The sequence below is a fragment of the Ursus arctos genome, unplaced genomic scaffold (genome assembly GCF_023065955.2).
Source record: "Ursus arctos isolate Adak ecotype North America unplaced genomic scaffold, UrsArc2.0 scaffold_23, whole genome shotgun sequence".
Lineage (NCBI taxonomy): Eukaryota > Metazoa > Chordata > Mammalia > Carnivora > Ursidae > Ursus > Ursus arctos.
In genome coordinates, this window is record NW_026622908.1 from 15,491,971 (window position 1) to 15,518,972 (window position 27,002).

Consider the following 27,002-nt stretch of genomic DNA (forward strand, 5'->3'; position numbering starts at 1 on the left):
TTCATGGTTCAGGAACTTAAACTAGGAAACAGGAAACATTTTATAAACAAAAGTACCCCTTTATGTTAAATATGATTTTAAGGACACATCTGAACTGAAATCTCTTGCAATGAAAATGTGATTTGGTTGGACTTAATGACGTGTAGCATACCTCTCTGTCTCTGCACAGCTGCCTGGAATACTCTTCCCTGTTATCTTTTAAGCCTAGAAAATTCTTCCTCCTCCTTCAAAATTTAGGTTACATTTCACCTCCCCTGGGAGACCTTTCCTTATTCTTCTAGTATGGCTTAAGCACCCTTTACTCTGGCTTCCACCGAGCCTTACATACAGGTTTGTATATTTATCCATTCATTCTAGCAATATTCATGAGCATGTACTATGTACCAGACACTATTTAGTGCACTGGTAATACTGTGATGAGCAAGACAGACATAAGGGCTCTCTTAGAGCTAATGGTCTAGTGGTAATATCAAGCATTGATCAAATAATCACATAAATAAGTAATTTTGAATTATGGCAACTGCTATAGGTGGAAAGTCCAAGAAGCTACAGCAGTATAAAATAAGAAGATAGGACAAATAAGAAGAAAGTGGGACTCAGGGAAGGCTTCCCTAAGGAAGAAGCTTTTGAGCTGTTTGATGAAGAATGATATACAATGATGATACTTTGGCCTCAATTAACAGAAACTCTAAATCTAACAATAAGGAAAATTTTTTAAAGATTTTATTTTATTTACTTATTTATTTAGAGAGAGAGAGAGAGAGCAAGCAGAGAGAGGGACAAAGGGAGAGAGAGAATCTCAAGTAGACACCCCACTGAGCACAGAGCCCAACATGGGGCTCAATCCCACGACCCTGAGGTCCTGACTGAGCCAAAATCAAGAGTCAGATGCTTCACCAACTGAGCCAAACAGGCGCCCAAATAAGGAAGTTTTTTATCTCATAAAACATGGAGTCCAGAAGCTTCCCCATACTGTGTATCCCCATTCCCACCTCTGTGCAGCCATTTTGGCTCTGTCTTCAAGTGTGTGCTTCACCCTCTGGTAAAGCTGGTAAAATGGCTACAAAAGTCCCAGGTCTCACATTCAGACATGACTGCAGAATGAAAAAGAAAGAAACAGACTTTTCTTACGTCACCTTCTTAGAAGCATAGAAATGCTTCCCAGAACCCCTCAGACAGGCTTCTCCTCATGCCTTCTCAACCAGAATTAGGTCAAATACACTCTCCTAAACTAACTACTGACAGAAGGAAATGGGATTTCCGTGACAAACTGAAACAAGCCAGGACCTGCCCTTGGGCTGGGGAGGTGGTTTCTATCTCTGGTGCACATGGTTGTATGGAGAAGGAGTGAATAACTAAAAAGTTGGGATGAACATGAAGGCTAGATGGCATGTAGACAACCACTACTGTCTGTGCTGGATAGGAGAGATTTGTCTAGGGGAAGGGAAAGGGGAAGGCAGGCAGGGAGAGCATGCCTGTGAGAGCAAGCAGAGTAAGGACTCTGGCATGGAAGGCAGCATGGTGCCCTTGAAGAAATAAAGGAAGGCCATGAGTCTAAGAAGCCAGGTAGGCAACAAGCAGAGTCCAATATACTGTGAACCCTTTAGGCAGAGATATTTTCATTTGTGTCTCTCCAGTGCCTAAATGTTTATAGAATAAGTGAGGGGTACTAGGTCGGTTGTTTCTCAGAGTTCCTTATTTTACATTTTCAACGAAATCAAGTCCCATCCTCAGGATCTCAGTCACCCAAAAAAGTCTTCATTTTTTGTGTCAGGCAGGACCTCATTTCTTTCTCCCTCTCTACTGTGTAACACATTTTATCTATGCACATACCAAATTTTAGCCTCAAAAGCTTTCCCACTCTCCCAGAATCAGTCCATTCACCAATTTAAAACAATCTGATAGGGAACTTCCAGTTTCCAGTCCTTGCTCCATTCTCACAGCAAGTAAAAAAGCTGAACAAACTGAAAAATCAACAACTCTTCTTAGATTTGTCAGACAAGTGAGGTTATAGGGGGAATCACTGCCCTGAAAATTGTACAGACAGAAGGCAAATACAGAGAATCACAATGTACCAGAGTAGAAACTTCCACAGGAACCAGTGCCAGGGTAGGAAGACCTGAATTATAACTGGCAAACTGCTGAAGGCTCAATACGGACAAGTCCAAGAGAAAAAAACATATCAGACTATATCAGAACTTAACCTACCTGGAAGATCTAAAATACACAACTCTAGACTCCGTCAGCCATCCTGAGCCACCTAAAGAAGGGAACAAATTAAGAAGCACTGAAGTTCACAGTCAACAAGCAAAGACTCATCAAAAGACTAAGACCTAATCATAGGATTACAGAGCACTTCCCCTCCCCCTACATCTTATCACTACCTTATTAAAGGATATTTACCGCCAATCCTTTTACCTCATATATCATGTCCACCTTTCAACAAAAAATTACAAGGCTTACTAAAAGATAAAAAAAACAGAGTTTGAAGAGACTGAACAAGTCTCAGAACCAGAGTCAGATATGGCCGGCATGTTGGAATTATCAGACCAGTAACTCTAAAAAAAAAAAACAAAAAAAAACACAAAAAAAACCCAAAAAACTTATTAATATGCTAAGATCTTTAATAGAAAAGTATACAACACACAATAACAGATGGATAGTATAAGCAGGGAGGTAGAAATTCTAAGAAATAATTGAAAAGAAATGCTAGAGATCAAAACCACTATAACAGAAATGAAGAATATCTTTGATGGGCTCATAAGGGGAGTAGACCCAGCTAAAGAAAGAATATCTGAGCTTCAGGATATGAAAGTAGAAATTTCCAAAACTGAAAAACAAAAAGAAAAAACAAACTGAAAAAAAAAAATAGAACAGAATATCCAAGGACTGTGGGACAGCTACAACTTGATTTGCTTTTCTATCTGGATGACCTATCTACTGCTAGAAGTAGGGTATTGAAGTCCCCTACTATTATTGTATTATTTTCTATTTCTTGTTTCAGAGCTTTTAGCATCTGCTTAATGTATTTAGAAGCTCTGATTCATATAAGAGGTTCATATCCAAAATATATGAAGAACTCATACAACTCAATAACCACCACCAACAACAATCCATTTGAAAAATGGGCAGAGGAACTACATAGAAATTTTTCAAAAGAAGATATACAAAAATGGTTGACAAGTACATAAAAAGATGCTCATCATTAATTATCAGGGAAATGCAATCAAACCACAATGAGATATAACCTAACATCTTAGAATAGCTATCATCTAAAAGACAAGAGATAAGTGTTGTCAAGGACCATTAAGAAAAGGGAACCCTTGTGTACTGTTGGTGGAAATGCAAACTGGTGCAGCCACTATGGAAAACAGTGTGGAGGTTCCTCAAAAAATTAAAAATAGAAATACCAGGGGTGCCTGGGTGGCACAGCGGTCAAGCGTCTGCCTTCGGCTCAGGGCGTGATCCCGGCGTTCCGGGATCGAGCCCCACATCAGGCTCCTCTGCTATGAGCCTGCTTCTTCCTCTCCCACTCCCCCTGCTTGTGTTCCCTCTCTCGCTGGCTGTCTCTGTCTCTGTCAAATAAATAAATAAAATCTTAAAAAAAAAATAGAAATACCATTTGATTCAATAATTTCACTTCTGTGTATATATGCAAAGAAAATAAAAGCAGGATATCAAAGACACATCTGCACTCCCATGTTCATTGCAGCATTATTTAAAATAGCCAAAGTATGGAAACAACATAAGTGTCCATCAATGGATGAACAGATAAAGATTATATATATATATATATATATATATATATATATATACACAGACATATATATAAATGTATAAAAACTATAATACATATAATATTCCATTGCATTTATATAATATATATGTATATACATATATGTGTATATATGTTGTATATATGTATATGTATTATTTGTATATATACAACAGAATATTATTTGGCCAGAGAAAGAAGGAAATACTTCTATTTGTGACAGCATGAATGGACCTTGAGGGCATTATGCTAAGTGAAATAAGTCAGAAAAGAAAGACAAACACTGTATGTTATAGATAACAGTACTGTACTATATACATGAAATTTGCTAGCAGAGTCTATCTTAAATATTCTCGCCACAAAAAGAAATGGTAATTATGTGACATTATAGAAGTGTTAGATAACACTATGGTAGTAATCACATTACAATATATAAATGCAACAAATCAAACATTGTATATCTTAAATTTATACAATGTTATATGTCAATTATATCTCAATAAAGCTGAGGAAAAAATGATGTACAATAAGTATACTGTGAACAGATTTGGAATTTCATTTCTGCAAAAAGTGTAATATTTTTTATAATTCCATCCTAGTTTTAATGATGTGAAAAAAGAAACAGATGGAATTAGCAGATGTAATTCTTGTTTAAATACTGTGCACTTGATATAATTGTTTAATTAAATATTTGAGTAACATTAAATGCCATTTCTTTTGAGGAAGAAGTGTCATTTTTTTCTCAGCTTCTATTATAGAATTTTTGCCTGATAGTCACTGATGGTTGATTTTTCAGAAATTGCCTTATAAATTTGGACTTCTTTTCTCCCAGAAATAATGAAATAACCATTTGCATGATATTCTAATAAACACTTAGATTTATAAAGCAGCAACTAATCTTAAATAGTATTTAATTCACTGTTTCCCAAAGTATCATGACAATATCATTAACAGTAGGTACATTTGTTTTAGAGCTTCAGGGATAGACTTTAAAAATTTTTTAATTGTTATACATTTTATAGTTATGACTTTCTAATTATAGTAAGTGATGATTGGTTTCCACTATGGTAATGGTATAAAGCTTTGTAAAAATGAACCTGAAGTAACTATTAGAAGAAAAGTATTGCTAATACTGTCGGTGGTACTATCTCGAAGGTGGTAGCGCATTGACCAAAGTTTGGAAAATGCTGATCATTTTATGAACAAGCAAACAGAATGGAGAGGAGAAATTACTTTCCATGACCATATATAACAACATGTGTTATTGTTCAGATATTGTTATACGGGCAATGCAAACACAAGTTTGGATTTCCAGTTCAGTTCTCTTTCCACTTTTCTACACTATGAGTATTCCAATTTCATGTGGAGTTAGGTTGGCTACTTGCATTTCTAAATGTCTGACCCTGTGAAGTAATCCCAGAAATGATTCAGAGACAAAAGTGAAAGGGTACAAAGGTCATTTGAGGGTTTAATAAACACGAGAATCTAAATCAGTGCAAAAGTCTTCAAATTATGGAGTGCAGGCGAAGAACACTGGAAGCCCATATAAAATGCTGACTCCTGATACAGTTCCATTTGGTTCCAGCAGGCTGGGCCCACAAATCTCGACATTTAACAGGCATCCCAGGGATAGGGCTGTAGGCGGCGCACAGAATACACTTTCAGAAACAGTGTTCTAATCACATGATCCCAAAGAAGCAGTCCTGATCGAAAAGGCCTCTGGGACCTTTGATAGCCATTCATTGTCTGCACTTACTCCGTTCTCCTTGCTCAAGACTTCCCTTCTTTTCCTTTGGTACCTCAATAGCAAAAAACGGTCTCCTTACCCTATTGTATATTACTAGGGGTCAACTCTCCTCAAAAACTGAACATTTCCTTGGAAGTACTTACCATCACTATAATCAAAGGGTTGTCTGCATAATTAATTATCTGGGATCTATTTTTCCCCCCTGGACATTGTTATATTCACAATATACAGTATACTTGGGAGCTGGGAGATACTCGATGAATAGATGCTGATTAACAAGCAAAATATCACCTTCTTTTTTCTTTTGAAAATAATTCAAATTTCACATTTGGCAGAAGAGAGGAAATGTTCTCCTTCCTTTTATTTTTGGAGAAAGTAGCATTTCCAATGGTCACCCTATGATGTGCCCAGGAAGATGGTGGTTATAAATGTTCTCAAATTGCTGAAATGAATATAATGAGAAAACATTTACAACAACTGCAAAAAGGGTGCTTTTGGCTTATTTATGTATGATGTAAGCAGTGGGCCTGCCTAAGCTTTACATTCTCAGGAAGCCATATGGAAACAATCATTGTCAATGATGCTTGATGAACGCAAATACTGCTATGATTTCTCTCCAAGAAGTATCAGAGTGCTGACCCAGCTGTATAGCGTCCATTATATATTTAAAGACATAAATCACAAGGTTTCCCTTTTAATACATTTATGCAAAATTACAGATCTTACCACCAGAGTTGCTCTGGGTTAAATCATACACAGAAAGACCTAATTCTTCAGCTGGTGGTGGGGAACCAGGATAGAGAAGATGCAATGCATATAGATATGTGGTTTCATTGTAAGACATAAATCACAGCATTTCCTTTCTAATACACTGGGGCAAAATTGCAGTCCTAGTTGTTTTGAGTTAAGTCATGCATAGAGAGACCTAATTCTTGGACCAGTCGTGGGGCAGAACCAGATGGGAAAAAAAGATGCAATGAATATAAATATGCACATTAAAGAAAACTTATTTCGTGGTTTCTATTTTTCCTCTATACAATTTGCTTTCAAATTTTAGGCAATGTCTTTGAAATATTGGCTTCAACAAAAATTCAAATGAAACTGGTGAAAGCTAACATTTAACAATCCACAGAAAAAGTCTTGTATTTTTTCTTGGATACAACTGAAAGTATTGGTGGTGAGGAATAATGTACCTTCTTTCCCAGGAACCAAAGGAAGACCTGATCTCAACTCTGAAGACCACATCTGAAGCCACCACCAAGCAGTTTCCCATTGGCATTATCTGCTGAAGAAACTGAATCAGGACCCAAGTGGAAAACCTCTTAAGGAAGAAGGAGATGCCATTTGCTTTCCTTTAGCAGCAACTACCAATTATGTAGCCTTTTAAATTAATTTTTAAAAACAGTGTGGTATTTAAAAAAAAAAAAAAAGAGTATGATTTACTTATCTAATAAACCAACCAAACCAGATAGCCCCTACACTGAATGCTGATTTCTGGCAAATTTTACCCTCTATATTTTGGCACATACAAAAAGTGATTCAACAAGTATTTCCAATTAAGATAGGGAGCCATAACCAGCATTGGTGACTCTGGATATGTGTCTCGTCCCTTGTGACAGAATGAGTCCTGAGAGGAGCTACAGCTGAGCCACTAGTGGTTCAAGACCTTAAGCCTCTTTAATCTATTCATTATGCTACTGGTACTGAAATAGCTAAACAGACCAGTGAAATGTAATAGGGAATCCAGAAATAAAACCTACCATGTAAAAGAATTTATTGGATTAACAAATATGGTAGTTCAGTTCCTAAAAGGATGGATTATTTATTGATAATGACATAGCAGGCTATCTTTCTGGAAAAATAAACTGACCAAGATCCCAATCTTAAACCACCCACAAAAATAAATTATAGGGGCGCCTCAGTGGCTCAGCCATTAAGCATCTGCCTTCGGCTCGGGTCATGATCCCAGGGTCCTGGGATCGAGCCCCTCATCAGGCTTCCTGCTTGGTGTGAAGCCTGCTTCTCCCTCTCATACTCCCCTTGCTTGTGTACCCTCTCTCGCTGTCTCTCTGTGTCAAATAAATAAATAAAATCTTTTAAAAAAATAAAAAAAGTAAATTATAAAATTTAAAATTATAAAAAATAAAAAAAGTAAATTATAGATAGACGAATGACTTCAATATTTTTAAGAATAAAAGCCTAAAAATAAACCTAGGAGACCGCATGTACAATCTGCATTGAAAACCCAAAGTTATAAGCTAGAAATTATAGCCATTCAACTATACAGAACAAATTTTTGCAAGTTTTTTGTCGGTGTATAAACCAGCAGGGGCTGCTGCTGGCTACCTGCCAAATGTCAGACCTGATAAAACCACAGACATGAGTGGGGAAATGTGGATTCCCAGAATCATCAAGAAAACGCAAGAAGCTCTGAAGAGGAAATGACTGTCTTGATCAGGGTTGTATAGGAAATGGGTAAATGCGGCATGGGGTGGAAATGGTCTGGAAAGGAGTGAGGAGATCAATTGGGGAAAATATTTTTTAATTTTCTTCTTGTCTCAGTCCTGTTAACCTTGGGGAAATCACAGCCTGTTCCTTTAGCACCCAAACTGATGATGGCCAGAGAGACAGGAGTCAGCTCAAAAGTCTTAACAAGGTGAAGAATTAACGAAAATGGATATGACTGCCCAGATCCTACTCTCTACCTCCCAAATTCCCAGGATTGGCAATACTACAACCTGTAGCCATCATCTCCTCACCATGCTATTTTTTCATAAGAGTTAAAAGTGGTGCAAGGCCTCATTCTTCCCTCCTCAAACTCACTGGGGTGGACAGACATGAAGGCTTGGCCTCGGCCCTTAATTAACATTCATTTTCAGAGTAATTGTTACCTTTAGGGCAATGTGATCTCACGAGACAAAATAACAATTCACCTAAGGATATGACCACTGTGAAAGAGAGGCAAGGCAGCCACTAAAGAACCAGCCAGCACAGAGGGGCCAATAATCTAGAATAAACACGAAAATGTATCATTAAGGAGGTAAGGAAAGATAATAGTAATATGAAGCTATAATAAAAAGTCATTTAAAAAAATAGGGAAAATAACAGATATAAAAAATGTAGCTGTTGAAATAAAGACTAAAATATACAAGACAAATAGTAGGATGAGTTCAGCTAAGAATGGATTAGGAATTCATCATTAGGGAGATCAGATTAATCTAAGAACACAATATAGTAAATTTTTTAAATAAAATAGGATGGCAAAAATAAGCCCCAATATAACTGAAATTCTATAAATAAATGAGAGCCAGCTTGAAGGGATTCCACTGACCAAATATGGGATAATTTGAGCCTCCAATAAATGACTATGGCTTCAGATTGCATAAAGAATAATTCCAGAGTCCATACTAATATAAATAAATAGATGGAGGTGAATGGAAAACTTCACCTTTCAGCAGAATGCCCTTTAATCATGTGGAAGAGATCATGGAATTAAAATGCCATGATAGTAATAACTGATTCTGATAAAAATCATCAATGAATATTGAAACTAGTAGGTGAAAATTTGTTGAGGAACAGAATATTTACATAGTCTCAAAGTAGCTGCCCATAAAACACTTATTAATTACTTACCAATATAATTATGTATTAATGAATAAGTACAAAATACATCAAGTGGACTTTAATGTAGAGAAATCTTGCAGACGCCATCTTAACCAAGTAATAAAAGTGATTTTATCCGAAGTGATGGTTCAAATAGACACCATCTGCTTCCTTGTAGGAAGAACTAGGAAGGACACAACATCGTGCTATTCTTGCCAAAGGAAAAAAGTGTATAAATTAATCAAAACATGGGAAAACGTCAGATAACCCAAACTGAAGAACATTCTACAAAGCAACTTGACTGTACTTCTCAAAAATGTCAAAGTCATGAATGACAACGAAAAAAAATGAGAAACTCTTCCTGATTGAAGGAGACTAGAAAGATATGACAATTTAATGCAACAATTTAATGCAACAATTTCTCTAGATCCTAGAGAAAAAGGAATGGATGTGTTTACAAAGACATTATTGAGACAATGGGCCAGAATTTAAGTGGGCTCTGGGTTTGAATAGTAGTATTATATTGCTAGTATGTGCTTTTAGTAGTGGTCCAGTGATTTTGTAGGACAGGGTTCTTCAAGTATTAAACAGCAATAGGCATTACATCTTCAATTTGTTCTTTCTCTAAAGTTTGAGAAATAATAATACAATTATAAAAATTATAGGTTAAATATGTGGAGGGGGAAGAATGAAAAGGCATATATATTAAATTAAACATACATATATATATATATGTATATATATATATGTAATGTTAACTTTTAGAGAATCTGAGTTAAGATTATACAAAAATCCTTTTTATTATTCTTGCAATTTTTCAGTAAGTTTGAAAGGAGAAAGGAAAGAATCTTTAAAATGGAGGTAATAATACCTACCTTTTAGATTTAAGTAGTGTGTGTAAAGTGCTGAGTGCTGTAATTCAAGCATAGAAGGTGTCCAATAAAGGAGAGCTATTCTACAACCTGGAGCACTCAAAGAATACCTATGTAGTCGTTCTAATGGGCTTTTGAAAAAGTTTTCAGACAAGTTTTTATTTCTCTTTAATTTACAGGGATATTCTAGCATGTAGGGATGTTTCCATTATAGGACTCTCCCAGAGCTTCTTAAATCTATAAAAGTTTGATTCTCACCTTTTATCCAAGGATTTTAGCAAAAGTAAGAAATCTACTGATTGCCTACATTAATATAAAGCATATCCTCAAATGCTATCTTATTGGATACTTATAATGACCCTGTATGAAGTTAAAATTATTACTCCAATTTTACAGATGAGAATGGAGAACAACAACAGAAATGTTATGTGATTTATATATAACAAATAGTGGGGCACAATAACACTTTTTGTGATTCTAAATCTAGTAATTTTTTTCTAGTTAGGATCAATGTTACCATATTATTCAGCATAATAGAATCTTACATGACTCAAAAAAATCAGTTTCTCTGAGATAAATAAAATCTTGCCAAAACAAGATTGACAATACCAATGAGAGAAAGCAATTTAAAAGGAAACTTGGAATATATAGGAATAAATAAATCTAGCAACAAATGTGGAAGATTCAAATAAAAAACGATGTTAACTTTACTGACACACTTTGAAAGACCTAAACAATGTAGAGATACGATGGTCCTGCATGTAAAACTTCAATGTTATAAATATTTCAGTTCTGTTCCAATTAATTATTTCATAATAAAATGAAATTAGAACCATCATTCAAACTGGATCATTTTTTTTAAAGACTTCATTTATTTATTTGAGAAAGAGAGGGAGAGAGAGAGCCCGAGCAGGGGGGAGGGGCAGAGGGAGAGGGAGAAGCAGGCTCCCCACTGAGCAGGGAGCCTGATTCAGGGCTGATCCCAGGACCATGGGAACATGCCCTGAGCCGCAGGCGGATGCTTATCAACTGAGCCACCCAGGCACCCTTCCAACTGGATCATTTATGAACTCTGACAAGCTATTCTAAAATGCACTTTAAAGATAAAATGTGTAAGAATAGCAAAGAACATTAAAAACAGAGTAAAGGAAGAAGAACAAGGGCCTTCTACCCTACCAGATGTCAAAGAGAACTATGTTGTAGTAACAGAAACCATGGTATTGGCACAAGAATAGAAGGCTCTTTCATGGTATAACATAGAGTTCAGAAACATATCTACAATTTTATTTATTATAAAAGTGACATTTTATGTCAGTAGGGAAAGATGTTCTTTCCAATATTAGAACATTATTGGCCATCATTTTGAAAGCATTAAATTCATACCATCTCTATCACAAGATCTCACTCTCTATACACACACACACGCACACACACACACACACACCTTCAAATAGATTTTGGAGTTATAATAAATGTACAAAGTATGAACATAATAAGAACTATCAGAAGTATTTTACAATCAGGGAGTAGGGAAGACTCCATAGACGGGATATAAAACCTAGAACATAATGGGGAAGATTGGACCTCACAAAAACATAAAACTTCTATACAACAAACATCAACATAAATAAAGACAAAAGTCAGATGACAGACAGAAATAAAATATTTGCAAAATATTTAACAAATGACATTACAGAGAAAACATGAAAAACTACAAATTAATTTTTAAATAACAACTCAGCTTCAGAAAGTTCTCCCATTTCTTTTCATACTGTGGGAGATGGTCCTTCATTGCTCCTCTGTATAACCCTCTACCAAAAGTTATTTCACTTTGCATTATATCGATCTGATGTATGTAATCTCCTTTAATTGATGGAGTTACCCAAAGTGAAAGAAACTGGAATTTACTGAGTACCTCCAAAGTGAAAGACACTGCTTAGCATTCCACACTACATTTTTCCATTATTCCTTAACAGATCAAGAAACAGATGGTAAATATCTTGGCCAAGTTCATTGGGTGACTTAGGTGGAGAGTCCCTGTACAAATCCAGTCTTTCTACTCCAAAATCTGCATTTTAATTCCCATCCGTGTGACTCTTGGTGCTCTCAGAACCTGCTACAGGATCTAGTGAATCCTTGAAGAAAGAAATGAAAAACATAATGTAGTCAAAATGGAGGGAAGAGACATTTCTCTATGGTAGAGTAAGCCTCTAACAAAATGGTTCTCTTAATAGACGACCGTAAACATGGGAAAACACAGGAGTCAAAAAGAAAAACTACCCGAGGTCTCTGCAGAGCGAACAAGACAGGCAAATTTTGAAAGGGTATCAGAGCTTGGGAGAAGAGACTGGAGTAGGATGAATTTTTTCTTCTTTGGCCTGTGGACAAGCTGCAGGACAAGTCACAACACGATTCAGGATGACTAGCCCTCTGATTGAAACCCCTCAATCCTGCTCACCTGACGAACTGAATAATGGAGCCCAGAGAAACCAGAGAAAGGGAAGAGGCAATCTCAGATGGGAGAAGAAGGAGGGGCCCCAAATTATGCATAAGAACTCTGAACTTTATGTGCTGGGCACGTTCAAACAACTTCCCTAGAACTAAAAAAATTAATCTGAGATTTAAACATCCACCACAGTTAAGGCAGACTTTCCAGTTTGAGTTTCACCAAATTAGCTGCCCTTCTGGAACAAAAGTATCAACACTCTTTGGCGCATTAAAACAGTATACAGGGTCCTGACACATGAATTCACAATCCAAAATTATTCAAATGTGAAGAACAAGGAAACAGAAGTATATGGGTCATTTCAGTCCAAAAGGAGAAAAGAGAGAATGGAAAGAAAAACCTATTTGAAGAAAGAATACCGAAAAATTCCTAAATAGAGTAGAGGATATATATAGAGATGAACAGGTGAAAGAACCGCAGCAAGCACTAAACACGGAGAAGTAGGAATAAAAATCACACCTCGGCATATCATCATCAAACTGCCAAAACCAAAGATGAAGAGAAAACATGGAAAGCAATGAGAGATAAACATATTACATAAAGAGACGCAAGGATTCAAATAACCGTGAACTTCTTGTCAAGAATTATAGGGACCAAAAAACAGTAGAACCACATCTTTAAATTCCTAAAAGACAACTGTTGACCTAGAACTCTATATCCAATGAACATATCTTCAATGAAAAAAGCCACTTTCGTGTACACTAAGAGAATAGATTGACAGCGAATCCACATAATAAATACTAAAAGAAGTTCTTCAGACTGAAATGACTTGGTAGCATAAGTACACACAGGTGTTTAAGAATGGGCAAAAAGTACCCAAAATTGTAAAAAGAGTAAACTAAAAAATAAGTTTCCTTTCTTAATGTCTTTAAAATACATATAAATGTTTAAAGCAAGTATTGTTGTGATTATTGATTTTATGCGTCAACTTGACTGGGCTCGGGATGTCCAGACAACTAGTAAATTACTATTTCTGGGTGAGTCTGTGAAGGTGTTTCTGGAAGAGGACCTTCAGGGCAGTGGAAGTTCTCTGTGTGATACTCCAGTGGTGGATACACATCGTTATACATTTGTCAGACCCACAGAATGTACACCACCAGGAGTGGACTCTGATGTAAACTGTTAGGGTCTTTGGGTGATGATGAGCCCATGTTTTTTCATGGACGATAAGAAATGTACCACTTGTGGTATAGGACGTTGGTCACGTGTAAGTATAGGGAGCGACAGTAATTCTTGTATTATCAGCTCCATTTTTCTACGAACCTAAAACTGCTCTTAAAAATTTAGGTTGTTAATTTAAAAAAATAAAAAATAAAAATAAACAGTCTATAAAAACACATTTACATGCTCAGCACATCTATCCTCTGGCTATGGATCGAATTAAGACAAAGACAGCAGGCTCTAGTTTTGCTAAATCACCAGAAGGATTTTACTTTTGAATATTTCACTTTATTCTCTGAGAGGATCCTAAGTTGGATCCAACCACTTAAGTGAAAAAGAATTTGGACTAAATGAAAAACTAAATTTTACTTGGAAAAGTTCTGAACAGTTTCCATCATAAATGCAACCCTTAAGCTCTCCTTATTTTCTGTTTTGGGAACTCTAAGCTGAGAAGGGTATTTAGGCTACTGTATGGTCATCAGTCCTTACTCCCATGAGAATAAGGAAGATGAGGATGAAGAGGAACAGAGGGAGGAAGAGAAGGACAGGATGGGGAAGTGGGGGAACTGACGGAGGAGAAAGTAATTTTAAATATTCCCTTTTTATTACTTTGCCCTCTGCTTCTATGGCAGATTATACTTCGATAGCCTAAAAATGGCCATTTTACTATTGTCAGATCCTGTTCTATGGGAAAGGGATTATTCGTGATATTTGGGGTTAGAACAAAATATAGATCAAATATCAATTTTGCCATGTGCCTTATCTGCATTGTCCTATCAGGAAAACTCTCTGCGGAATCTCAGTAAATGAAACCAGTATGTGTTGTAGTTTATGGGGTTTGCAAAACTTATTTTGAAGGGAAAAAAATAAAGAAAACATAACTCCTAATAGAATCAGAATGGAAATGAGTGTGTGTGTGTGTGATTTCACATGATCTTAAATGCTCCAAAGAACTCTCTGGACCTAAAATAGAGAAGAAAGAGATCAGACTGGAGGACTCCATATTTAATAAAATAAAATCTACATACAGAAATGCTGGCAAGATGGCAAAAAAAAAAAAAATGACTTAGTAAACATTTATGTCCCCCTTCCTAGACTCTTGGGCTGGGCTTGCACAGAACAAAATGGTTCCCTTGATGCAGAGATGTCTGCCATTCCAGCATAAGGTGTCTTGTCTTTCCTAGAATGCCTAAGTCATTCACTAAGCAATCAAAAGAAGGACTTCAGAGGTTAAGCCAGAAGGTGTAATCCCCCAGTCAAGTTAATTTCACATCTTTCCATCCATTCACAGTTGCTTGTCTACAGTATCTCCTAACTCCATCAGCCACCCCCTCACCCAGGCCCTATGAGCAATCCACGCCTTTCCCTTTCCTTCAGTCTCAGCATCTATCACTCACCTAATCGCTTTGCTTCCACATCTAAAATCAAGTTAGGTGCTGTACACTCCCCCTCCATTCCCATTGCAACTCTCCAAGTAGAGGTCTCATCATCTGTTTCCTACACTACTGTAATACTCTCCTCCCTAGCCTCCCTCTAATCGTGGAGGGATGCCTCCCATCTATTCTGCCCTTGACAGCTAGATCAGCTTCCAACACATAAACCCAGCTGATCCTCAGCCGCTATGTACCCATCTTGCCATAACAGTGGTTGGACAGGTTATTGCATACACCTGTTGTTAAATACTGAGCATCATCCCCTCTGCTCATCCTGTCACTCTCTTCCTTAAAACCATTCTCTTTTGATTCTCTTAAAATTTATTGCCTTCAGGATATAGTACAACTGCTTAGCAATGCAAATAAGGCAGGATAATTTCCTAAAATAGCAATTTTTTTTGTTATCACCATTTCTACCTAATACCTTTTCCAAACCAGTAACCAAACTTTGCAATTTCTTGCCTTAGGAATTCTTATGAGAAAAAATCAGAAGCTTAAGTTTTTTGTAATTATCTAAACCTTTTGAAGACATTAGATTATGTTAGACTCTCTGGAAGATAAGGGAAAGAGAGAGAAGAAATGAGGTCATAGCAAACAATCGTAAGACATTTCAGGGAAGGGAGAAGTTTGTGAACAGTAGGGATCCAAGCCCTACTCCCCCATCTTATAGCAGGAAGGTGGAGAGACCTTGGACAGAAAGGCAGAATGGCCGATCTAGGGAATCTAGGTTCTTAGACGCTAGAGTTCCCACCTCAACAAAGATTCTCACGGGTGATGAAACCGCAAAACTGCAGGGACCATGAAGACTGAAGCAATGGGTTCTTCGTGACAACTACTGTGGACAGACGACTGATACCCTTAAGGGCCTCTCTAAAGACACAACCCTGGGAGCATGAGACACTCCAAGAATAACCAGAGGCATCCTATAGTATATTTCCAATCATAGATCTTATACTCAAAGCAGTTACCATTTATCTGTCTGCCCAGGCAATGGCAAACTTGATTTGTAGAGGGCCAGATGATAAATAATTTAGACCCAAATCGCAACCAATGCGGTCTGTTGTAGCCACTCAACTCCGCCATTGTAGCACAAAACAGCGGAAGACAATATCTGAATAAATGGATATGGCAGTGCTTCAATAAAACTTTATTTACAAACACAAGTAGTAGATGAGATTTGGCCCAAGGGCGAGAATTTGCCAACCTCTTGTCCACTATATTGAATTATACATTCACTAAGGTCAAAATCATATCTTTCCTTAATTCAGCAAAAATTTGTTGAGAATTTACCATCAAAACCCCTGGAAAGTTGGCATCAGCATTTAGTAGTAAATAATACAAAATCTGTGCTCTAATGTAGCTTAGATTCTAGCATGTGAGGAGACAATAAGCAAAATCAATAAAATCTGAGAGCAATGGGTCTTATTCACCAGTTCTGTTCTCCAACATAGTGCTCAGTATCCAATAAGTACTGAGTATAAGTACTGAGTTGCTCAATGAACATGTCTGGTACTAAAAAGTTTTGCAGCCAACCTTTAGCTCTGTTCTTCCTAAGCAACCAGAGGCCTAGGCTGCAGAGAACTGCAAGAGAAAGTGGAGTCCCACGTTAGCCCTAAAGCAGCTGACTCAATCACGCATCATTTACTGAAGTCTTGAGGCAGTGTCTGCCTTCAGCTCCCACCAGGAGAGTGGTGAGGACCAGGAGCTGATGAACAGGCTTCTTCAATGTGGGTGTTTCTGCAAGGACACTGTGCCCTCTCCCGACAAGACGAAGCTCTTGTGGTAGGCTGAATAATGGCAAAGGGGGTTTCCAGCTCTGATAAATTAAGGATTTTGAGATGAGGAGATTATTCTGGATTGCCAAAGTAGGCCCAATGTAATCACCAAGGCCCTTATAAGAACAGAGTAGGATGGTTAGAGTAGGAAGTCTTCATGGGAAACAGAAAAGGAGAAGGGGTGAGGGAGCGGTTAGGGGGAGATTTGAAGACACAACCTTGCTGGAAGATGGAGAACAGAGCCAGAAACCAAGAAATGCAGGCGGTCCCTAGAAGCAAGAAAAGGCAAGACACATATTTTCCCCTAGAATCTCCAAAAGGAATTCACCCTGCCAACACCTTGATTTTAGACTCATAAGATTCATTGCATACTTCGGACCTCCAGAACTGTAAGAACATCAATCTGTGTTGTCTTCAGCCACTCAGCGTGCGGTGATTTGTCGCAGTGGTAATAGGAAATGAATACAGTCCCTCACTCTGGAACCGGCACAAGACAGATCTGGGTCTTACCATATATGTCCTCACCCACCACCAGCTCTGTGCCTGGAGCCCCTTTCCCATCTGTGCAGAGATCCCAACACCACCCGCGCTGCTGAGCCAGGCTGGGGCTGGCCCAGGATCAGGGTTTACTCTGCAATTTTCTTCCCCCTTTCAGAGCTTTCTCCACCTGCTCCACCAAACCCAGCCAAAGGTTCTGAGGACTGTCCTCCTCCACTGCCTTCCTCTGCAACAGCCTTGACTCACCCCAGGCCAGCAGGGCTTCCCGTGTCCTTGATGGGAAACCACTGCTCTTGGACATCTCAGCTGTGCAGCTCAGCTCCCTACAACCAATCTAGTCAGCCCAGGGAATGGATCCCAAGCGGGCTAACGGATCATCAGGCATATCAAGCAAACTTGTGTCAGTTCCCAAAATTTCACGTGCAAGGAAAAGGATTATTTAAAAAGGTGCTGAGGGTAGGATCTTTAATTGGGCAGGCTTCCTAATCGGATGGTAATGGCAAGAAAGGTTCCCTATGTCTCCTCCATCTATCCACCCCCGTCACTGAAATTATACTGTTTTCTTCAACAAAGGCTCTAGTTTGCAAAACTATACAAAAGAGATCGGACTAGATTGTTCTTCTAAGGAACCATCTACTGTACCATGATCCGTGATCTAAATAGTCAGTTAGGCTTCAGAGAAGGTTTCTTTTCATAGATTTAAGTTGCATTCTAGAATTCACCCCATAGCACTGAAGGCCCTCTGCACTAGCATTCTATCCAGAATGCTCTAGAATTTCCAGGTCTGGCTTAGCCAGTAAGGCCAAGATTATCTTCACACGACGGGGTGAGACAAAGAACTCTTTTTTTTTAATTTTTTTAATTTTTTTTATAATAATATTTTTTATTATATTATGTTAGTCACCATACAGTACATCCCTGGTTTTTGATGTAAAGTTCGATGATTCATTAGTTGTGTATAACACCCAGTGCACCATGCAATACGAATGCGGCCGAGTACTCACCCAATCTTCAACTGATTTAGTTTTTATAAATCAAAAGCTGAGCTTTACTTTCATCCTTTTTTGGTTTGATCTGTTCATTGAACCTTTTGTTCCTTTCATTTTCACTCTTTTACTGTATTTTCACTGTCCTTGGTCTACTCTGTGTTTTTTTTATTTATACTGCTTTCTTCATTCTTTTTAGGGTCTTATCATGGTTTAATTTCATTTGTTTTATCCTGCCTGTTTTTATTATAATTTTCATTGCTTCAACATTCTTTTTTGTTTCCTATATGGAGTTATTTTTGTTTGTTTTATCTGTTCTGGTTATCTAACATATAATTGGAAAGCATAAGGATATCATCTGCAGGAATAACCTGTAATCCAAGCAAGAAAGAGTACAAAATTTTCTCCTCTAGGGACTGACCAATTTGTTCTACAGGTAATTTCTGAAATGTTAGGGAGAATTACTGCTGTCAGGGTGAAGGATGAACATGAAGTACAGTAGAGAGTCTCAGTGAGAACCAGAGGCTTTAGCCCTCCTGCTGGGAGAGAAAATGTCCACAAGGACTTTTAAGGGGAGTAGGAGGTGAAAGTCTCTGTCCTCCCCTTACAGGTGCTGCTGGGCAGCTCAGAGTCCACAAAGAGCACCCTGAACTTGACTGCTCCAGGGGCCTTCTTGGGAAAAGTGCGTCTGATTATTTATTTTAATACTTACTTACTGACCAACAAACTGCTTTTATTGTATTACTGGATCTATAAAATAGATTCATTTTAAAACTATTTTTAATTCATTTTAAAAAGTTAAGATGATGTATATCTGTGAACATTGAATAATCTTAAAAGCTTCCTTAAGTTGACAGTACAAACGTTAGAAAAATGAGCAGAATATTTTTGGAACATATACCTGTGTCTAATACCATGTCACTGGTATGCTATCGAATGCTTTGTGTTATGTAATGTTACCTTTAATTTTTTTCATAAAACTGTCTGCAAACTTCAAAATTAGATTTTATGGTTAATAACTTGACACCTTTAATTGACTTTTCTCAGTAGACTATTATATATTGAATTAAAAAATACTTTCTCTACAACAGGTGCTGAATTTCCTAGAAAACACAGAGCAAAATCTGCTAAACAGAAAGTATTTTTTTTCTATATTTTTTGGATTAAATGGATAAAAATTCAGCCCAAATGTGCCCAAAGGTACTCTCTTTCTGATTTTATTTAAAATATTTTTATTTAATAAGTATTTTATTAGAAGGCGAGATTGATCAAAAAAATTGTATAATTCTTTGAAATGTCGCCAGATTTAGATGTTACAAAATTGTAGGCCTCCTTGTTTTCATTCCATTTTGGAACAGAATATAAACATACCCAATTAAAATTAGAAGCCCCATCAAAAGACTCTACCCTACGATAGAGATACTCTCAGCATTATTTACTTCCTCCTGTGCTTTGTCTTTTATTTGAACTATTTAGTCCTTTGGCAGGCCCTCATTTCCTACTTTTATCTCCCAGTACCTTAATACCACCAACAGCTCTGCTTCTCCGTCAGCCTCTTAGATACACCTTTCTATTACCTTCTCCCTCATTCGGCCCCTCTCCCCCTCTCTTTTACTCTTTCCATACTGATTTTCTCCCTTTTAGCAAAAACATAAACATAACAGGAGACCACAATCTAGCTCTATAGGACCTTCCAGCTATAGCACTCAAAAGCAACTAACACTAGTTTCTGTAGTCCATTCTAATTCCTGGAAGAAAATGTTGGATTGGGGGAACCTGGGTGGCTCAGTCAGTTAAGCATCTGCCTTCAGCTCAGGTCATGATCCCAGGGTCCTGCGATCGAGCCCTGCATCAGGCTCCCTGCTCAGTGGGGAGCCTGTTTCTCCATCTCCCTCTGTGCTCTCTCTCCCTCTCAAGGAAAGAAAGAAAGAAAGAAAGAAAGAAAGAAAGAAAGAAAGAAAGGAAGGAAGAAAGAAAGAAAGAAAAGAAAGAAAGTGTTGGATTGGTCTTACTTGGTATGGATGTTTGCCTGTTGTACTTTTCCTGGACCCATTTACCCTCCCTCAGCTTTGCTCTGTAGCCAGGGGCCTGGTCCCTGTAGGAAGTATTTCCCAAGATCCCCATCAGTTGGCTTCTGGTGAGTTTGGACAATGGAATCCTTTGTTGAAAGACTGCAGACCCAATGAAGGGGAAAGCCAGAGTATTTCCCCCGTTACTATGCCAGGGTGGCATCTCGGGGAGGGAATGCACCTTCCCCATGACTCCAGTTCCTGCTATCAGGGTTTCTATGGTTCCAAGCTCTGATTGATGATCCTAGCCCCTGAATCAGGACATACTTCCTTCTCCTTTTGTCTCTTCAAGCCCAGAGGTAGTAACGACTTCTTGCTATTGTTAATCCTGGATTGGTTTCTTGCCCTCTTAATCTTTGCAGCTCTGCTATAAATCACTTGTATGACCAATCACCTGTATTAAATTTCCTGTGTTTTAAATACTCGGAGTACTTTAGGCTATCCTGGGAGATCCTGCAAGAATCACCTGGTCTGGTCATTTGGGATGGTAAAATAATGTTACCCCCTTCCCAGTCTTGACCAAGGGGTAGAAACAAGCAGGCAAAGTGATAAACATGGCCCCTGCTACTGACTGCAAGAAATACAGAGGTAAAGAGAGGCTAACTGAACATCAAAGACACTGGAAAGAAACGTCTTCAGCCCCCAATTTTCTTTCAGCCACCTTGACCTTGGTCAGCCTAGCCAAGAGGGATTCAGAGGCTACTTGGTATCAAGATTTCCCAAGGCTAACATCAGTGTAACCTAATTCTCCATCTGGTTTCACTAGAAAACAAATCATTCTTTGTCAAGTGCAAAGTTGTTGCTTTCTTACACACAAAAGGGAAACAGACAAACCCTGTGAATTGTCAGTTCACTCATAAATCTCAAGCGTGAAGCTTTTTGTTGGCAAAAATGTCAAATATTTGTGAGTTCATAGCTCATTAAATCGATCTATCGTATGTTTAAATTAACGGAGTTTTATTTGCAGAATAAATGCACACTTGCTTCTAGTAATCCTTGTAATAAAAATAAAGTCTGTCTCAAGTTCCTTAGCTATGGGGTAATCGGTATCAGTCAGAAAAAGTCAATTCAACCCCTAGAAAGAGAAGTTAGCTGGCTCCAGATTTGTCTGAGTTTACTTACGGCCTTGTTTGCACGTAAAAGCCATACTGGGAGAATTACCTGTGTTTGCAGGGTTTCCTTTCAAGGAACAAAGAGCTCTTCACAGGACAGGCAGTACTTAAAGCTCATGAAATGGAGGGAAAAAAGACAAAACTGGCAGTTCAGGCATTCAAAGGGGAAGAACCACTGGAAAAGTAAACACTGCAGTAGTGGTCTAAGCTTAATAAACCATGTGGCACGGAATGACCCACATTTGGGGCAATTCCTGAAAAGAAATGGAGAAAGCAGTTTGAGAGAAAGCGTGTTCCACAACAAGACAAGATTACAGAGCCCTTTAGATAGATTGGGGTTTCACCTGGTGCCCCCAATTCACATTTTCATCTAGAGAAGAAAATGCGCAGACTGGAGTCCCGGATCCGACCGTGTTCTTTAGGCAGGAACTCCATCTAGTGGTTTGCTCTAGAAATTACCTCACCAGGTGTTCCCTGAGCCCACTGAACGCCGTCCCTTTGTCACCCAGAACTGTAGATTTCTTAGCCTCTAGATTTTGCTGTGTCCTCTCCACTCATGGAGGTCTTGTATCTAGTTTATCTTGTTGCTATAGATGAAAAATGATTTCTAATGACAAAAAGGAAAGAAGGTGCGTGTGTGGGAGAAAGGGGTGTGTGAGTGTGTATTATGTAGTGTATAGTGTGTGTGTGTGTGTGTGTGTGTGTGTGTGTGTGTGTGTGTCAGGTTTGGGTATGCTGAGAAAAGAGCCCAGTTGTGGGCTAGAGTAGACAATGGCCAAAGTTGGAGATATGGGATACAAGTCCGTACAACAGGAGAATGAATGAATGCACAACGAGACAAAAGCAGATGCACAAACTTGCAAGCATGGTGCCTCACGGGACTGGGAGGCACAGTGTGACCAAAAGGAGACAAATATCAACCAGGACATTTAGTTTCTGGCCCTCGACAAGTCACCTCAGGTGGCCAGAGCGCCCCTGCTCCTATCAGCAGGTGACTTTGATTAAGGACCTCCCCATATGAGCTTCTGACATTCATTACCAGTGTACTTTAAAGCTTCTTCGACCCCATACCCCTTTGCAGTTCTGGTAAGTGTTGTGGACCCTCTTCTCTCATTTTATATGTAATTTTGCATACAATTTTGATCGTTTAAGGATGTCCCCAGAACCCATCCCTGATCTCTAAGTTCACTATTCCATAAATACTAGGCCTGTGACAATTCTTAGCACTGGTACAGTCTTCCCCATTCTTTAAAATTTCCACTCGTCCAAGTTTTTCGGTCCCTTCTCTGCACGCTCTCAAACATCACGCCGAGCCACGGACTCTGTTTCCCCATCATTGTTCACTCCCATTTGTGTCTCCCATTATTCACTTGTGTCTTTTTCCTCTACATGTTTCTTTTACTTGACACGTTTCCTTTCAGTGCACTGAGAGCAAACAGTGTTTTTAAAGGAAATCTTTATGCCCCTCAGGGGAGAATCAGAAAACATGCCCCAGGAAAGCAGATGAAGAATCGTGGGTGGCAAAGGAGTTCTAAGAAGCCACGAGAGTGTGAAAATAGATGGAGAGAGATTCAGAAAAACACCAGTGAAAGGCCCGTCAGTTTTAAGGCAGCAGACTGCTGTTTTTGTGGGCTTATGACACATTTTCAAGTGCTAGAAATCTTGGAAGCATAGCTGTGGTGATTGTGTGGCAGGATTCTTTCCCCAAAGATGACCAAAACAATATCTCTCATTCCACAGACTCTTCTTAAATTTAACTTTGGCTCGCCACCCATTGAAAGTGGGTCTATGTCCCCTTTCCTTGAATCTGAGTGGTCTAGGACTCAGCACCAATAGAATGGAGTGGAAATAAATTCCAAAGCTAGGTCAGAGGGGCGAGGCTCTCTCTGCCTTGTGCACTGAAGTGCCTGCCCTGAAGCCCTCAGTCACCATGTAAGCAGTGCACCAGTTCAGAGCCTGCCATGCTGTGAGGAAGCCAAACCATTTCACATGGAGAAGCCCTGAGGTTATACAAAGAGAGACAGAAGAGAGACATCTGGCTGGTCCCCAGATGCTATAAACACCTACTGCTCTAGCTACAGCCACCAATTGACTAAAACAATTAAAGACTCCAGAACTGTCCATCAGAGTGTTTCCCCAAATCATTAACCCACAGAAACCAAGGACGATAATAAAATAATTGTCCCTTTGAACCAGTGAGTTTTGGAGGAATTTGTCACAAAGCAGTAGACAGTGTAACAGAATGAAAGACTTAAAGCCATACAGGACAAGCCAGGAATCATTTAAATGGGAGCACAACTGCAGAATCGTCAAGTTTCATGCTGTCTATAAACACATGCTCAATTACTTCTACCGGCTCCCCTAAGCAGGGTTCCCTTTGGAGTATTCTCAAGCTCTATAAACACTCTCTCTTTTCTTTAACCCGGACTTGATATTATGATCCTATGCTCTGCCCTACAGGGCCTCCCTAACCAACTCAACTCTGTTTCATTTAGTAGACATTAACATAACACCAGAAGTATTTGGATCAAAATACAGTGGCTCACCCATCATCCCCATCTTGGTTTCTTCTTCTTCTTCCTTTTCGTTAAATACCTTCCTTCTCAAATTTTCTATTAAAGTTAATGTAGCCATGTGGCTTATACAAGTCATAACAAAATGGAAGCCGATTATCTTGAACCATTTACTTTTTTTTTGGACATTTGTTAATTTGAATATAGTTGACATTAGTTACATTAGTTTCAGAGGTACAACTTAGTGATTTGACAAGTTTGTACATTATGTTATGTTCACCACAAGGATAACTACCCTCTGTCTCATTACGTCGCTGTTACAACATCATTGACTGCATTCCTTTTGCTCTCCTTTTTATTTTCGTGGCTTACTCATTCCATAACCAGAGGCCTGTATTTCTCTCTCCCCTTCATTCATTTTGCCCAACCTCCCATTCCCCATTCCTCTGCCAACCATCAGTTTGCTCTCTGTATTTATAGTTCTGATTCTGCTTTTTATTTGTTTATTCATTTTTAAGATTCTGTTTACAAGTGGAATCATATAGCATTTGTCTTTCTCAATCTGATCTAAATCTTAATCTGTCTTTCTTAATCTGATTTATTACACTTAGCATAACACCTTCTAGATCCATCCATGTTGTCTCAAACGACACTACCTCATCCTTTTTTATGGCTTTTTAAGTATATAATATGTATGATATATACACACACACCTTTTTTATATGTACTATATATTATACACACACACACACACACACACACACCCCACATTTTTCTTATCCATTCCTCTATTGATTGAAATTTAGGTTGCTTCCATGTCTTTGGATATTGTAAATAATGCTCCAATAAACAGAGAGGTGTATATATTTTTTCAAGTCAGTGTTTTCATTTTCCCTGGGTAAACACCCACTAGTGGAATTATTGGATCATATGATGTTTCCATTTTTAATTTTTTGAGGAAACTCCCCCATACTGTCTTCCACAGTGGCTGTTCCAATTTACATCCCCACCAGTGGTGCAGGAGGGCTTCTTTTTCTCCACATCCTTGCCAACTTTCGTTTTTCTTGTCTTCCTGATTTTAGCTATTCTAATAGGTGTGAGGTGACATCTCATTGCAGTGCTGATTGGTGTTTCCCTGATGACAAGTGATGTTGAGCATCTTTTCATGTGCCTGGTGGCCATCTGGATGTCTTGTTTGGAGATGTGTTTATTGGTTTCTAATTCTACTCTCCAATAAAAGAAACTAAGGCTTCTTGGTGAAATGGACAATTTGAGAGCAAGTCAAGGGAAAATACAAAGTGAGTCTAGAGGATCTTGCAATGCCAAACAGTAAAGAAGGGTGCAAACAGAAGAATGGAGGCACACCAAAGGTAAACAGGAGTCAGCTTGAAAAATCTCCCAGTGGAGCCTGAACGATTTGAGTAACGAAGTAACATAGCACAGTAATACCTCATTTAACTGCTCTTCACTTTTGTGTTTGACAGTCTACTGCCTTTTTCACAATTGAAGGTGTGTGACACCCCCACGCTAAGCGTGTCTTTCAGCGCCATTTTTCCAATAGCAAGCTCACTTTGTGTCTCTGTATCACATTTTGGTAATTCTCGCAATATTTCAAACTTTTTCATTTTTATTGTATTTGTTATAATGATCTGTAATCAGTGATTAGGACTGCCTGAAAGCTCAGATGATGGTTATCATTTTTTAGCAACAAACTTTTTAAATTGAGGTATGTACATAGCTTTTAGAGACATAATGCTATGCATACTTAATAAGCTATAGTATAGTATAAACATAATTTTATATGTACTGAGAAATCAAAAAGTTCATTTGACCTGTTTTATTGCAATATTTGCTTTATTGTGGTGGTCTGGAATCAAACCCTCCATATGTTTGAGATATGCCTCTATCTGATTAAAAAAGTACAAAATAAATATTTATGAATCCCCTTTTACAGATAATAGTTACATTATCTATAATACATATAATAATTGCTTACATATATTACTTACTCTGTCAAATGTCCTGTTCTAAACATTTTGTAAATTCTAATTATTTTAATCCTTATAGCATCCCATGAAGTAGATAGTATTGTTGAAACCATTTTGCAAACGAAGAACTCAAGGTTTGTCATGTCAAGCCACAGATAGAAAAGGATACCATTTGTACAGCACATTGTAGGTATTAGCAGCCATAAGAAATTATCTTTGGGAGACGGGCCACCATAGGCCCTGTCCAGCCACCCAAGAGCTGGGGGCACTGCCCTCCCAGGCACACCAAGAGCTGTAATTTTCTCTGTGTCCTACAGCCTAGGACTTAAGCCTAGATATAACACTCCACAATCTCTGCTCTCTGCCTTACAATCAAAATAGTAAATGCCAGCACTGTAATAATAACTATATTGAGATTGTTCTGAGATCGTACAATTATACCAAACTCCAACATAGAGTCTCAGAAGTTGTGCAAAGTCTCGATGGGCCCTAAGGAGAATGTAGTCATTAACTTATTAAGTAAAAAGTAAGTAAAGTACTTGCCCAACCAAGCAAGAGATCTGGAACAACCTGCTCAATGGAGAGACTCAACAAAACCTCTCAAGCAGAACCCAGTCAACCTGAACTCTCTGTTCCCAGAATTTTAGCTGAGTTCCACTTCTAGGGAAAGAAACACACAAGGGGACAGGCTGAATTTTTTTCTTGAACTAAAAGAAAAATCACGACAACATCTAGGTGTTTTCTGGGTCATAACAGATTCAAGGTCCAGCATCCAGCCCCTACCACCACACACACATTATTAAAACAAAGAATAATGGCACTGGGGGACAGAGCAGACAGCACAGTGTGGAAGGGGTGGAATCCTCACTATAAAGCACCTGCTATGCGCTAAGAACTGTGCCAGGCACCATCTCTTTATTGTTTTTCATAGTAACCTTTGAAGAAAAGTATTATTAATACCATT

The 27,002-nt window shown here is 38.3% G+C and overlaps 1 long non-coding RNA gene across 7 annotated transcripts in view; it reads right to left on the bottom strand.

Annotated features, from left to right (window-relative positions):
- Positions 1-27,002, bottom strand: part of LOC130544642 (uncharacterized) — a 134,458-nt gene that overhangs the window by 62,781 nt on the left and 44,675 nt on the right. For 5 of the 7 annotated variants that reach the window (XR_008961064.1, XR_008961068.1, XR_008961067.1 and 2 more), the window contains one exon: positions 2,209-2,260. The exons of 1 other annotated variant lie outside the window; for it this stretch is intronic. This is a non-coding gene — a long non-coding RNA (uncharacterized LOC130544642). Of the gene's footprint in view, positions 1-2,208; positions 2,261-3,410; positions 3,572-27,002 lie in introns of those variants that run through there. One more of the 7 variants, XR_008961063.1, reaches the window with a different exon arrangement.